This window comes from Rattus rattus, chromosome 2 (genome assembly GCF_011064425.1).
Source record: "Rattus rattus isolate New Zealand chromosome 2, Rrattus_CSIRO_v1, whole genome shotgun sequence".
NCBI classification, from domain to species: Eukaryota; Metazoa; Chordata; class Mammalia; order Rodentia; family Muridae; genus Rattus; species Rattus rattus.
The window spans coordinates 181,857,173-181,874,136 of record NC_046155.1 but is presented as its reverse complement, the minus strand read 5'-3'; the positions used below and the strand labels follow the sequence as shown (position 1 = coordinate 181,874,136).

The 16,964-nt window shown below is 35.6% G+C and overlaps 1 pseudogene; it reads left to right on the top strand.

Annotated features, from left to right (window-relative positions):
* The window catches only part of LOC116893487, a 32,131-nt pseudogene that overhangs the window by 11,251 nt on the left and 3,916 nt on the right, over positions 1-16,964 (top strand).

Here is a 16,964-nt window from a genome sequence, read left to right as displayed (position 1 = left end):
TTCCACCCTCCCTATGGTGAGCGCTCCTTGTAGTAAACAAGTCCTTATTTGGCTATGCCTGCCTGGCCTGCTAGGTTCCGCATAATGACAGCCTGTCTGCATGACCCATGTGGCACGTTGGGGTTGGTTGGCGTTGGGTACTTAAGCTGATGTAGGGCATTCCCCAGGGTAGTAGAAGATTGTATCAAGGTTCCTGAATAAATTGCTTGGAGAAGATCTCCTCTGGTTGTGTCTTCCTTGCTGGTCGAGGTTGGTTGTGACAAACTAAGATGTCCTAAGAAATTAGACCTACCATGAAATATTTCATGGAAACAAATTTTTGATAGCTTTCATTGCTATGTTTCAAATTTCAAAGGCATCTGTCATAGTAACAAAAATTTAGTGGCCTTTGATATCTCAACATATTTCCTTCTTAATGGTGTTTTAATAACTGACTTGATATTAAACATAGGTCTTTACAAACACAAAGTATTGTCACACTGAGCAAAATTCTCCCTCACACCTATATTTTCTTTTGTTATTTTCTACCTGTTGAGTCACAAATTATGTCTTCACATGTAATTATAATTATTAGCACTCTATGACAAGCCTTTACTTCTTAGAACAATACAAATACAAGATAGCGTGCATAAGATATAAAGATCTGATTGGAATAAACATATCCTTTAACCTTTATTTGGAAACATTCATCAGTATTCCTCTTGAATTTGGCAAGACCTATCTGACACTATCCTTTAATCACGGGTAATTCACTCAAGCTATGAAACAGTAAAATGTTGTCACTCTTACAGTCATTGTGTTTTTATAAACACGTAAATAAAAATTAGAATAACTACTGCAAACAGATGGAACAAATAGATAAACGTGGGAAAGCTATCTGAGAATGAACATAACAAATTTGCAAACAAGAAATAATAAAAACATGAGATAAATGATATGTGCTGTAGAACACAGAAGTATTTAAACTTCTAATTGCCACACTAAGTCTGGAACTAGTGGTATGTAAAACAAGATAGCTTCTACACTCGAGCATCACATATAAACACTCAAGAGGTTTTCCATTCAGTGGCATCATCTATTATCACAAAAACAGAGCAGGAGTTCAGTTATGACTTGAGCAACAAGGACAGGCTGAAATTAAAGTGTGATTTTTCTGACATACATTAAGATTCAAAATATTCAGACCCTGTAGAATTATCTACATTGAAGGAGGTTAAATTTGTAATCAAATAAGGAAACCTAAAAGACCAAAGAAAACTTTACCATTTTACTTCCCCAATAAGAGATGAAAATAAGTCAAAATACAAATAAAATTAAAGAGATTTTAGAATCTCTAACAGGGTAATTGTCACAACCAATACCACAAGTAACATGCAAGTTTTAATGGTTACATCTTATAAGCTATAAGAATTCTGAACTCTAAAAATGAATAGTTTTATTACTGTAGGTAATAACCATGATTATAGTATATATTAGGAAATTGTACATTTGGAATTTTGTTCATGGTGTAGTAAGTATGCACTAGTAAATACGTGCCAATCATCACATCTCCTTCATGATAAAAATCTTCAGTGATTAAGTAATAGCAGATACTCCAGTTAAAGGTGAAAACAAGATAAGGAGTCTGCAAAAAGCTGGTGATAAAAATCCAGAAGAACATCTTCATGTATATGTCTGCTTGATGTAGATCACACAGTATCCAGTAGATATGTGCTTATGTTTTTGTGAAGATGTTTGCTTGAACATTTTTTGAGTGATGTAATCACTAATGATTCCAAGTATTTTCTATTGCCTTCTTCATTGCCACTGGGACTTCTGAAACTATTTCTTCCCTTGGGCTCTGCTCCTGCATCTGAGCCCATCAATTTACGTGTAAAATGTGCTTGAAAAATATTTTCATGGATATATTTTATTAGCCAAAGGCACTATGATTTCACCCAAGACTTCAGGTACCAAGAGCTCATGGTTGACTACATCTTGGGATGAATAGCTAAAAAGATAAAGTAGAAAACACTTCATGTCAAAACAACTTAGACTGATCCCCAATGGTTACATCAGAGGAATACAACTAGGTGACAGCAGAAATAGCCAGAAAGAATGTACTGTAGTTATTACTACTAAGAATTAATGGACCATCATGGTCTCAAAAATCAAAATATGTAAATATGTACCCTTTCACTGTATTCTGTTCATGTTTTAGACATTTACTTCCATGTTAAAAATGAAAAGCGTATCATTATTAGATAAACACACATGAGAAAAACAAAGTATTTTTTTTCCTTTCAGTTTAGGGAAATTACTGGCCCCTCTTCATACATCAATTCTATTTACTTGAAGCTTTGAATCTTTCACTAGCAATGGTTTCTTTTTTATTTTATAACTCATTAAACTTATTTTATATCACAATCCATCTTTACCACTCAAATATATATGGATATATCCATATATATATATATATATATATATATATCACTTTTTTTAGTATATTGGCATATATTAGATATCCATAACTTTCCTCAATATCAGACAATAATGAAAAGTACTTGATTTTCCTGCTATACAATCCCTTTAATGGAGCTTTAATTAGCAGGGCTTTATTTAAAAGTCTGTAGGAGTAGGATACATTAGTGAAAACACTTCGGATTGTAATATATCAATGAAAGGGTGTCCCCACAAATAAACTCTTTAAGAAGAATGAAAGCCAGAGTGAAAGAAAACACTAATGTTGCAACAATAACAGAAATTACAATACCAACTTAAATAAGTTAAGTTGGGGCTTTTTACATTTGACTGATGACCTATAATGAACAATACACATAACCTCATTGAAGGGTGTAATTAAGGGTGAACATGATAGGATTACCTGACATAGAAATGTAAAGACTTTACATTTATTATACAACTCTCTAATAAAGAGACACAGTACCTCATCTTTCAGCAAAAATTCCAACAAGGTTAAACAGTGCTAATTTTCTTATTTTTCTATTCCTGAGTTGAAACAGTAAATTGTGTAGACTCAGATAAGATAATTTATGCTGATGATCCATCATTTTGTGTCAAAAACCATATGGTCATATATTTTCTACCAGTGACTCTCACTGGGCAAACCAAACTCAGACCAAGTAACTGACACCAAGAGTAATTTCTACTAAGCACACAATGGCCACACTGGAGTGGAGACTAGCCATCTCTTCTCAGTCATTTATATTTCTTTGCATTAGATTCATATCCAGAAACAATTTCTTGCAGAAACACTTTGTCCACACTAGTATTGTACTCAAAGATCATACGGCTACAATTCTTGACTAGAAAAGATAGAAGGTAAAAGCAACCAAAGAAAAGAATTTTCACCCAACAAAGATAAAATCACCCACTGACAATGAGGGACTCCTCAATTTCCTCAGACCCTGGACAAAATCAAATAAATAAATAAATAAATAAATAAATAAATAAATAAATAAATATGCAACTATAACATTGTGCTTCCAACAGAACACAATAAGCATGTGAGGTTAATTCCTGTTACATGTAATATGGATAAAGCACAAGGAAACTCCTTCAGTACAATAATTACAAGTACATAGAAAGACTTCAGAGAAGATATGAATAAATTCCTTAATGAGTAATGAAACAACGAAAGATTCAGTTAAATGGAATAGTGGAAACCATTGAACATATGATAGCAGAAATTAACTAACTAATGAAATCTAAATCTGAAATGGCTAACTTTAGGGAGTCAAATAAAACCCACATAGTTAAACCTCATCTATAGATAACAATACATGGAAGATACAAATTGAAATGTTGAAGAAATTTTTAAAGTAATTGAAATTTACCTGAAAGAAACATGTAAATATAAAGCAAATTCAAGACCAAAATATCCAGGAAATTTGTGATACCATGAAAATATTAAATCATATATATATATCTATATATATCATATATATCTATATATATATATTAAATCATATATATATATATATAGAGAGAGAGAGAGAGAATAAATGAAGGTACAAATTAGAATTTTAACAAAATAACAGATAAAATGTTCCATTCACCTAGCTGGTTGCCAATCAAATTACTAAAATCATATAAAACATCAAATTGACTGAAAAAGTAAATCTATATAGATAAAAAACAAACAAACACTGATCAGACAAATAGGTGGATAATTATATATTACATTTCCATACATCCAAATAAAAAATTATTGTTTTTCTTTGACAATTAAGTTGGCCAAACACACACTTCACATTTTAAAATATTAGCTAAAGCATTTCACCCTTAAATAGGTGAACTCATAGACATCTGTTTCAGGCATGAACTTTGAGGTGACAACCATAGCCTGGAGAAAATATACTAATACAGTCTCGCAAACCCATGGAAATTCTCTGCTCTCACTGTTTCCCTTCACTGTCTACAAGTAGAACTTATGGGTATTTAGCAGCCCTGACTTATTTGATATGGATTACTTTGGTTTTTGCTTATTTTTCTTTTGATTTCAAGGGTAACTTTGATTAATAGGGTGATACACAGAATTACTGTCTATCAGGCCTTGACAAACATTGGAATTTCCTGACTTAAGGATGCCTGTTGAGAGGTCAGCAGTTACTCATATGGGTTTGCCTTATGCCTGGGATATTTTCTATTACATGTTTAAATATTCTGTGGTGTTACCATATTTAATTGTAATGTCATTTGGAAAGATTATTTGTCTATTATCTTCAATAAGGGTTCTAATTACATGCCCTATTTAGGTTCATGGATTTATTGTGATTTAGCAATTTTGCTTCCTCAACCTTTGGATGATTTTTGATATTCATAGTCTTAGTCTCCTGTTCAGGTCTCAGAACTGTATAGTGTTTATAGTGCTTTGAATTCAATATAATTTAATTATATTCACATTTTTAGTAATGTATCTTATTATAAATATACAAACTTCTCTCTAATAAATAACCAATAAAATTGCTAACTTTTTCTTTGCTAATGATCTTACTAATAATCTTAATGAAAGTTCTCTAATAATTAAAGCCCAAGAAACAGCATAGAAATCATAAAAGACACTTGAATCCAGGCCAACAAGAAACAACTAGATTAGTCATAGATACATGTGAAAGAACTAAGAAATAAGAATCCATTAAAGTTACATTCATGTTTGTACATTTCCTTCCTTGGTTTTGTTTCAATGTACTATTTTTCAAGTAAGTCTTCCATTCCTGGTGCCCTCTTGTGAATCTGTGAATCCATTCTCGATATCACTAACACAAAGTCTGGTAAAGTAACCAAAGTTATCTCTCTATATCCATGTGTAATGTTTTACTGAAAAATCTTTAATAGATGGAAATTTTAATCATGTGGTAGATTAGACAATTGATTGAAAAGTCATATTATCACAAAAATGCTTGCTGCCAAATAATAAGTCTAAAGTTACCTCACAAACAAATATCATTTTTTATTTTAAAGGATTTGTAGATGTAGACCAATGAATGTCTGGGAGAAAATAAAAAAGACACAAATTTCATTTGTAAGGTGAGAAGCAACAGTCACAGGGTAAAAGTAGGCATGGAAACCATTTATACATAGGAACGTTTATTTATTGATCCTTAGAACATTACAGACTTGATAACTTTGACAGCACAAATTATAAAATTCAAAACTTTAGAAGAGGGAAGAACAAGTTTGCATAATTTAATTACAGTTCTTGCAGAACTGAACTATAGCCTAATTTTATGTGTTGATTTAAAAACAGAGAAATGATTGTGGTAGTACAACCCTTCAATTCCAGAATTCTGGAGGCTGAGGAAATAGAGTCAGGGATCAGCAAGGGCTACATAGAAAAACTTCACTACACACAAAGAGATAGAGAGAGGGAAAGAGAGAATAAAATAAAATAAATAAAAATAAAAAAAATAAAAAGAAGAAAGGAAAGAGGAAAGGACTGCTACTTAAGCAATAATCAGGATTTGTGTTAAAGACTTCAGTAGATCTCTTATTTACATATGTGAATACCTTGATTTATAACAAAAAATCTACAGTTAGAAATAAATACTTATTATTTGATTATTTGTAGTGGTTAATTGATTCAATCACAGTTGTTTAGGGGAAGAAGCACGCACAAATTACATAATTTCAGATTTTATATGGGTTTGGAAGGTTTAAACTCAGGTCCTCATGCTTACATAGCAAGTGCTTTTAAACCTTGATGTTTTTACTTCAACCCAAAATGTTCTGGTTCTGAGTTGTAATTTCTTATACCAAAGTCTCAATAAGAAAACTGAAATATATCCAGACAGAGAAAATCAATTTCCTGTTTTTCAGAATATCTTTGCCCTAAGACAGTCTGAATACTCATAATTGAGAAGACCTGAGAAGTGAGTAGGTTAGTTTTTCCCAAGGTTGCCACAAAAATGTGAGGCAAAATTATATCTAAGATTTGACAGCATTTGTACTTCTATGCCGAATGTCTTCAACATTGAAATAAAGGCACAAGGTTTTATGAAAGTATGCCAGAAATCTTGTCTGTGATGCTAAGAACCAAACACTGGATATGGTAGACATGACAATCTACATTTTTCTCCATTTTAATTGTAGTTCACTGCAATGGACCCAGTGAAATTAAGTAATGATAACAAATTCAGGTCTAAATAACCCCTATGTCCTGATGACTTGTTCTGGAAAAGAAACTTTATAACTCCTCAGGTACACCAATTTCTATTTGCTGAAAATGACAGTGCTCTTTGGGTCACATGGAACTTGCAGCTCAATATGAAGTGGTGAAATTTGGAATTCTTGTGACTTATATCATCATTGACTACAGATTGTCCATGTTTACTGAGAGACACAGTACTAGCCCTGCTACAGCAAAAAAGATAAGTCCTAGTGAGTAAATTCATTTTGTATCAGTTGCTTATTAAACATAGAGAATGTTAACAAAGTGAGGATTTATGATAAGCAGATAGAGCATTTTTCCTAGGCCTACAAACACACACACACACACACACACACACACACACACAGAGAGAGAGAGAGAGAGAGAGAGAGAGAGACAGAGACAGAGACAGAGAGACAGAGAGACAGAGAGACAGAGAGACAGAGAGAGACTCTGTGTATTTGAAAATTACATAGCCCTTGAAATTACTGCATAGGCTTTGAAAACCTGAAATTCATTATATTGATCAGACTTTCCTTGAGTTCACTGAGAAATATATCAAAAAGAATATAAAAGGACCCCCACCCTGAAATGAATCACTTCCATTATATACACAATGAACACTATTGACAAAATAAAAGGGAAGAAAATGAAAATAGATTTGGCTGGAGAGATTTCTCTCTGGTTTCAAAAACTTCATTCTCTTCTAGAGGATGAACATTTGATCTCCATCCACATGGCTACTCAAAACAATCTGTAATCCCTATCTCTATACCATGATTATACAACAATTAAAGCACACACTGAAACTGTTTAAAACAAAACATTATTTTAAAAATGTTATATGAGCAATGTGGTGTCATTTTTAAAGTTATGCTAACAGCTAACCTGCTGCTCAAAAAGAAAATATACTATTGTTATGATTATAATCAAATTTATTATGATGATGATGATGATGATGATGATGATGATGATGATGATGATGATGATGATGATGCAAGGTCTCAGATCACTCAGGCAAGCTTTCTTTTTTTTTTTTTATTAACTTGAGTATTTCTTATATACATTTCGAGTGTTATTCCCTTTCCCGGTTTCCGGGCAGACATCCCCCTAATCCCTCCCCCTCCCCTTCTGTATGAGTGTTCCCCTCCCCATCCTCCTCCCATTGCCGCCCTCCCCCCAACAATCTAGTTCACTGGGGGTTCAGTCTTAGCAGGACCCAAGGCTTCCCCTTCCACTGGTGCTCTTACTACAATATTCAGTGCTACCTATGAGGTCAGAGCCCAGGGTCAGTCCATGTATAGTCTTTAGGTAGTAGCTTAGTCCCTGAAAGCTCTGGTTGCTTGGCATTGTTGTACATATTGGGTCTCCAGCCCCTTCAAGCTCTTCAAGTTCTTTCTCTGATTCCTTCAATGGGGGTCCTATTCTCAGTTCAGTGGTTTGCTGCTGGCATTCGCCTCTGTATTTGCTGTATTCTGGCTGTGTCTCTCAGGAGCGATCTACATCTGGCTCCTGTCTGCCTGAACTTCTTTGCTTCATCCATCTTGTCTAATTGGATGGCTGTATATGTATGGGCCACATGTGGGGCAGGCCCTGAATGGGTGTTCCTTCTGTGTCTGTTTTAATCTTTGCCTCTCTATTCCCTGCCAAGGGTATTCTTGTTCCCCTTTTAAAGAAGGAGTGAAGCATTCACATTTTGATCATCCGTCTTGAGTTTCATTTGTTCTAGGCATCTAGGATAATTCAAGCATTTGGGCTAATAGCCACTTATTAATGAGTGCATACCATGTGTGTTTTTCTGTGATTGGGTTACCTCACTCAGGATGATATTTTCCAGTTCCAACCATTTGCCTACGAATTTCATAAAGTCATTGTTTTTGATAGCTGAGTAATATTCCATTGTGTAGATGTACCACATTTTCTGTATCCATTCCTCTGTTGAAGGGCATCTGGGTTCTTTCCAGCTTCTGGCTATTATAAATAAGGCTGTGAGGAACATAGTGGAGCACGTGTCTTTTTTATATGTTGGGGCATCTTTTGGGTATATGCCCAAGAGAGGTATAGCTGGATCCTCAGGCAGTTCAATGTCCAATTTTCTGAGGAACCTCCAGACTGATTTCCAGAATGGTTGTACCAATCTGCAATCCCACCAACAATGGAGGAGTGTTCCTCTTTCTCCGCATCCTCGCCAGCATCTGCTGTCACCTGAGTTTTTGATCTTAGCCATTCTCACTGGTGTGAGGTGAAATCTCAGGGTTGTTTTGATTTGCATTTCCCTTATGACTAAAGATGTTGAACATTTCTTTAGGTGTTTCTCAGACATTCGGCATTCCTCAGCTGTGAATTCTTTGTTTAGCTCTGAACCCCATTTTTAATAGGGTTATTTGTCTCCCTGCGGTCTAACTTCTTGAGTTCTTTGTATATTTTGGATATAAGGCCTCTATCTCTTGTAGGATTGGTAAAGATCTTTTCCCAATCTGTTGGTTGCCGTTTTGTCCTAACCACAGTGTCCTTTGCCTTACAGAAGCTTTGCAGTTTTATGAGGTCCCATTTGTCGATTCTTGATCTTAGAGCATAAGCCATTGGTGTTTTGTTCAGGAAATTTTTTCCAGTGCCCATGTGTTCCAGATGCTTCCCTAGTTTTTCTTCTATTAGTTTGAGTGTGTCTGGTTTGATGTGGAGGTCCTTGATCCACTTGGACTTAAGCTTTGTACAGGGTGATAAGCATGGATCGATCTGCATTCTTCTACATGTTCACCTCCAGTTGAACCAGCACCATTTGCTAAAAATGCTATCTTTTTTCATTGAATGGTTTTGGCTCCTTTGTCAAAAATCAAGTGCCCATAGGTGTGTGGGTTCATTTCTGGGTCTTCAATTCTGTTCCATTGGTCTATCTGTCTGTCTCTGTACCAATACCATTCAGTTTTTATCACTATTGCTCTGTAATACTGCTTGAGTTCAGGGATAGTGATTACCCCTGAAGTCCTTTTATTGTTGAGGATAGTTTTAGCTATCCTGGGTTTTTTGTTATTCCAGATGAATTAGGCAAGCTTTCTAACTGCCTGTGTGACTAAGGCTTACCATAAAATCTTGACCCTCCTAATGCTGGACTTACAGGCATTACTCTCCACATACTGATACAAATATATGGTTCTGGCAAGTTGTTTTTGGAAGAACCACTATGGTTATGAAGTCAATGCATGCCTTGAGATAATCCTTATAATTTTCAGTACTAAATGCCTATTAAATATAAAAACAGGAATCAAGAGTACCAATCTTTTTTACGATTGCACAAAAATATATTCTATTTACTTTACCAGATAAATTTTAGCCAAATGTTATTGAAAATATTCCCAATTAAGTTGTTAGTTGTTAATCATTTTGTATTACTTCTTTGAGGAAATCTTTTACATATTTTTAGTAGTCTCCTGCATTATATACATTTTCATTTTTAAAACTTTATTTATTTCCATATTTTTAATTTTAATTTTTTCCATTTTTATTAAATTGGGTACTTCTTATTTACATTTCAAATGTTATTCCCTTTCCTGGTTTCCTGTTCATCAGCCTCTTAGCTCCTTCCCCTCTCCATCCATCCCCATTGCTAGCCCCCAACATTTCCCTACACTGGAGGTTCAACCTTGGCAGGACAAAGGGCTTCCGCCCTACAAGGCTATTCACTGCTACATATGCAGTTGGAGCCCAGGGTCAGTCCGTGTATAGTCTTTGAGTAGTGTTGTTCTTATGGGGTCACAAGCCCTTTCATCTCTGTCAGTCTTTTCTCTAATTCCTCCAACAGAGGTCCCATTCTCAGTTCACTGGTTTGCTGCTAGAATTAGCCTCTGTATTTGACATGTTCGGGCTGTGTCCTCAGGAGAGATCCATATCCAGTTTCTGTCAACAAGCACTTCTTTGCTACATCTATCTTATCTATTTTTGGAGGATATATATATATATATATATATATATATATATATATATATATATATATATATATATATATGGCACACGGGGACAGGCTCTGCATGGCCATTCATTCAGTCTCTGCACTAAACTTTGCCTTCCTATCCCCTCCTATGGATATTTTTGTTCCCCTTTTAAAAGAGGAGTGAAGCATCCTCATTATGGTCATCCATCCTTCTTGAGTTTCATATGGTCGGTGCATTTCATCTTGGGTAATTTGAGCTTTTGGGCTAATATCCACTTATCAGTGAATGCATACTATGTGTGTTTTTCTATGATTGGGTTACCTCACTCAAGATGATATTTTCTAGTTCCATCCATTTGCCTATGAATTTCATGAAATTATTGTTTTTGGTAGCTGAGGAGTACTCTGTTGTGTAGATGTACCACATTTTCTGTATCCATTCCTCTATTGAAGGTCATCTGGGTTCTTTCCAGCTTCTGGCTATTATAAATAAGGCTGCTGTGAACATAGTGGAGCATGTGCCTTTGTTGTTATGTTGGAGCATCTTTTGGATATATGCCCAAGAGAGGTATAGCTGTATCCTCAGTTAGTGCAATGTCCAATTTTCTGAGGAACTTTCAGAATGATATGCAGAGAAGTCGTACCAGTTTGCAATCCCACCAACAATGAAGGAGTGTTGCTCTTTCTCCACATTCTTGCCAGCATGTGCTGTCCCCTGAGTTTTTGATCTTAGCCATTTTAACTGGTATGAGGTGAAATCGCAGGGTTGTTTTGATTTGCATTTCCCTTATGACTAAAGATGTTGAACATTTCTTTAGATGTTTCTCAGCCATTCGGCATTCCTCAGCCATGAATTCTTTATTTAGTTCTGTACCCCATTTTTTTTTTATTAACTTGAGTATTTCTTATGTACATTTTAGGTTATTCCTTTCCCCGGTTTCCGGCAAACATCCCTTCCCCCCTTCCTTATGGGTGTTCCCCTCCCCACCCTCCCCCCATTGCCGCCCTCCCCCCGACAGTCTAGTTCACTGTGGGTTCAGTCTTAGCAGGACCCAGGGCTTCCCCTTCCACTGGTGCTCTTACTAGGATATTCATTGCTACCTATGAGGTCAGAGTCCAGGGTCAGTCCATGAATAGTCTTCAGGTAGTGGCTTAGTCCCTGGAAGCTCTGGTTGGTTGGCATTGTTGTACATATGGGGTCTCGAGCCCCTTCAAGCTCTTCCAGTTCTTTCTCTGATTCCTTCAACGGGGGTCCCGTTCTCAGTTCAGTGGTTTGCTGCTGGCATTCACCTCTGTATTTGCTGTATTCTGGCTGTGTCTCTCAGGATCGATCTACATCTGGCTCCTGTCAGTCTGCACTTCTTTGCTTCATCCATCTTGTCTAACTGGGTGGCTGTATATGTATGGGCCACATGTGGGGCAGGCTCTGAATGGGTGTTCCTTCAGTCTCTGTTTTAATCTTTGCTTCTCTATTCCCTGCCAAGGGTATTCTTGTTCCCCCTTTTAAAGAAGGAGTGAAGCCTTCAGCATTTTGATCATCCGTCTTGAGTTTCATTTGTTCTAGGCATCTAGGTAATTCAAACATTTGGGCTAATAGCCACTTATCAGTGAGTGCATACCATGTATGTCTTTCTGTGATTAGGTTACCTCACTCAGGATGATATTTTCCAGTTCCAACCATTTGCCTAATTTTCATAAAGTCATTGTTTTTGATAGCTGAGTAATATTCCATTGTGTAGATGTACCACATTTTCTGTATCCATTCCTCTGTTGAAGGGCATCTGGTTCTTTTCCAGCTTCTGGCTATTATAAATAAGGCTGTGAGGAACATAGTGGAGCACGTGTCTTTTTTATATGTTGGGGCATCTTTTGGGTATATGCCCAAGAGAGGTATAGCTGGATCCTCAGGCAGTTCAATGTCCAATTTTCTGAGGAACCTCCAGACTGATTTCCAGAATGGTTCTGTACCCCATTTTTAATAGGGTTATTTAGCTCTCTGGAGTCTAACTTTGTGATTTCTTTGTATATTTCGGATATTACCCCTATATTGAATGTAGGATTGGTAAAGGACTTTTCCCAGTCTGTTTGTTCTCATTTTGTGTTAATGACAGTATCCTTTGCCTTACAGAAGCTTTGCAGTTTTATGAGATCCCATTTGTCAATTCTTAATCTTAGAGCATAAGACACTGGTGTTCTGTTCAGGAAATTTTCCCCAGCGCCCATGTGTTCGAGACTCTTCCCCACTTTTTCTTCTATTACTTAGAATGTATCTAGTTTGTTGTGGAGGTCCTCTATCCACTCAGACTTATGCTTTGTACAGGGTGATAAGAATGGACTGATTTGCATGCTTTTCTACATGCTGACCTCCAGTTGAACCAGCATCATTTGTTGAAAACGTTATCTTTTTTCCACTGGATGGTTTTGGCTCCTTTATCATAAATCAAGTGACCATAGATGTGTGGGTTCATTTCTGGGTCTTCAATTCTATTCCCCTGATATATCTGCCTGTCTCTATAACAATACCATACAGTTTTTATCACTATTGCTCTGTAATACTGCTTGAAGTCAGCAATGGTGATTCCCCCCAGAAGTCCTTTTATTGTTGAGGATAGTTTTAGTTATCCTGGGTTTTTGTTATTTCAAATGAATTTGCAAATTGTCCTTTCTAATTCTAGGAAGAATTGTATTGGAATTTTGATGAAGATTGCATTGAATTTGTAGATTGCTTTTGGTAAAGTGGCTAGTTTTATTATATTAATCCTGACAATCCATGACCATGGGAGATCTTTCCATCTTCTGAGATCTTCAGTTTCTTTCTTCAGAGACTTGAAGTTCTTATCATAAAAATTGGTTGGTTAAAGTCACACCACGGTTTTTTGTATTATTTGGGACTATTATGAAGGGTGTCGTTTCCCTAACTTCTTTCTCGGCCTCATTATCTTTTGTGTAGAGGAAGACTACTCATTTGTTTGAGTTAATTTTATACCCACCCACTTTGCTGAAGTTGTTTATCTGGCTTAGTATTTCTCTGTTGTAACTTTTGGGGTCACTTTAGTATACAATCATATCATCTGCAAATAGTGATATTTTAACTTCTTCCTCCCAATTTATATCACTTTGACCTCCTTTTGTTGTCTAATTGCTCTAGATAGGACATCGAGTACTATATTGAATAAGTAGGGAGAGAGTAGGCACCCTTGTCTAGTCCCTGATTTTAGTGGGATTGCTTCCAGTTTCTTACCATTTAGTTTAATGCTAACCACTGGTTTGCTGTATGTGGCTTTTACTATGTTTAGGTATGGGCCTTGAATTCTTGCTCTTTCCAGGACTTTTATCATTAAGGGGTATTGAATTGTTTCAAATGCTTTCTCATCATCTAAGTTTGTTTATATAGTGGATTACATTGATGGTTTTTCCATATATTGAACCATCCCTGCAACCTTGGGATGAAGCCTACTTGATCATGATGGATGATCATTTTGTTGTGTACTTGGATTCCATTTGCAAGAGCTTTTTTGAGTATATTTGTGTTAATATTCATAAGGGAAATTGTTCTGGTGTTCTCTTTCTTTCTTGGGTCTTTGGGTGGTTTAGGTATAAGAGTAATTGTGGTTTCATAGAAGGAATCTGGTAGTGTTCTGTGTCTATTGTGTGGAATATTTTGGACAGTATTGTTATGAGGTCTTCTGTGAATGTCTGATAGAACTCTGCACTAAACCTATCTGGTCCTGGGCTCTTTTTGGTTGGGAGACTTAATGCCTGCTTCTATTTCTTTAGGAGTTTTGGGGTTCTTTAGATAGATTATTTGTCCCTGATTTAATTTTGGTACCTGGTATTTTTCTAGAAAGCTGTCCATTTCACCAGATTTTCCAGTTTTGTTAAATACAGGCTTTTGTAGTAGGATTTGATGGTTTTTAAAAATTTCCTCAGATTCTGTTGTTATGTAGCCCTTTTCATCTCTGATTTTGTTAATTTGTGTACACTCTCTGTGACCTCTGATTAGTCTGGCTAAGGGTTTATCTATCTTGTTGTGTTTTTTTTTGTTTGTTTGTTGTTTTGTTTTGTTTTGTTTTTGTGTTTTCTCAAAGAACCAGCTCCTAGTTTTATTGATTCTTTGTATAGTCCTTTTTGTTTCTACTCAGGTTTGATTTCAGCCCTGAGTTAGATTATTTCCTGCCTTCTATTCCTCTTGGGTTTATTTATTTCTTTTTATCTAGAGCTTTTAAGTGTACTGTCAAGCTCCTGACATATTCTCTCTCCTGTTTCTTTTTTCAGGCTCTCAGAGCTATTCGTTTTCCTCCTAGCCCAGCTTGCATTATATCCCATAAGTTTGGGTGTGTTGTATCTCCTAAGCAATAAGTAAATCATGCTTTTTACTAAAAATGTAGCAGCATTTCATTTAGTGATATCATACATCTCGAAGGTGAATATACAACCACCATTTTCCTGAAAGAGCATAAATCCTCAGTACATTCACACTGTCTATTCATATTCTTATATGTAAGTACAATGTATATTTCTTCTCAAGGAAAATTTCTCTCAGAAACAGATGACAATCAGTATAGAAAACTCCAACTCAACAATGTACAATTTTGGGGCTAAGTCCAAATTGCCAACTTCCAGAGTACCAAAGACATAATCCTTGATGATATAATTATTGTACCTTAAGCATGCACTTAATTGTAAAAGAAAGAGTGGAAAGAGTATAGGGACAAGAAGATAGAGTTTTCTGCAGATGACATACATACACACACACAAAAATGTGTATGTGCGTGTGTGAGCCTTGTCAGAAACTCTAATAACCTCACAAACGTAATTGCTCAAAAATAAGTTGAAGAAGGAAGAAACCAATAGACAGACTTATTAGTCATGAAGGTCTATTGAGGCTTCAACCATAAACCTATAAGTGCAAGGAAATAAAGAATAGAGATATTTAGTAAAATGTCTTCTTATGAGAAGAAACCTGTAGATATCTAATAACAAATAATTGGCACTTAAAATATAAACATAGAAGTAGAAATATACAGACTAAAAATTTGTATTTAAATATATAAATATTTTTCTATCTCTTTTCCTTTCTCTCCCCATCTCTCTGTCTCTCTGTCTCTCTTTCTCAACCTCTATCTCTGTCTCTCTCTCTCTCTCTCTGTGTGTGTGTGTGTGTGTGTGTGTGTGTGTGTGTGTGTGTGTAATAAAATTAAATGGAAAAAGCAACTAGTTTTAAAGATTTAAAGGGAATGTAAAAAAAAAAGTTTGACTAAAGGAAAGTGAAAAAGCTAATGTAATTATTGTGGTCTTAAAAAGAAAAAGAAACTAAGAAAAAGAAGTAATAGCATGATTAACATTAAACTGATAAGAACAGATGCTGCGTTTTATATGAGCCAAAAGGATGGGAAGCAATATGCTGCTTTATGCTTAGATCAGTGCCTAGACAAAAGGCTTAATCCAGCAATTGGTGGAAGCAGAAATAGAAACAAGTAGTCAAAAATTTAGTTGGAGTTAGGCAAACATCCTGGCAATAGAGTGATAAAGGACTGTAGAAGCCAAAAGATTCAAGAACTTCACAAGAACAAAGTCCACAGAATTAACTAAGCAGGGCTTGTACGGACTCACACAGACACTGAACGGGCAATCACGCAGTTTGCATGGTTCTAAGTTAGTCCTGCTGCACAGTGCTGTGACTAATTAGGTTGTGATTTTTGTGGGCCTCATAACAATGAAAGTGGGAGTATCTCTGTCTCTTTTGCCTACTCTTCTACTGGGTTGTCTCATTCATCTTTAATATGAGGTTTTATGCATCACCTTATCAGATCTTGTTGTACAGTGTCATCTTGATATCTCTCTAAGTGCTTCTCTTTTCTGAAGGAAAGCTTCTGAAGAGCAGTAGATCTGGGGCAGAGTCGTGGTAGGGTGGACCATGGGCAGGGTGGACCAGGGAAGAGTGTAAAGTTTTGAGGGTGAAGTTGAGATTTAATCTATGAGAAAATGGAATTTTAATGTGTTAAGATATATTCATGATAAATACTTTTTAATATTTAGTTTTCTTTGATCTACCTAAGATAATTACGAACTTGGTACTTTGATTTACACTTCTTAGACCTATGAATTGTGAGCCACAGCATTAGGAACTTGACCACCATAATAGACCTTTGTTAATATTACAAAATGTCATCTGTTTATCTAGGGTGCTATAATCAGGACATAGAACCCAAAAAGAAGAAAGAAAGAAAGAAAGAAAGAAGGAAGGAAGGAAAGAAAGAAAGAAAGAAAGAAAGAAAGAAAGAAAGAAAGAAAGAAAGAAAGAAGAAAAGAAAGAAAGAGAGAGAGAAAGAAAGACAAATTTTGGCTTCAAAAGAAATTGATAATAAACATCCTAAGAAAATTGCA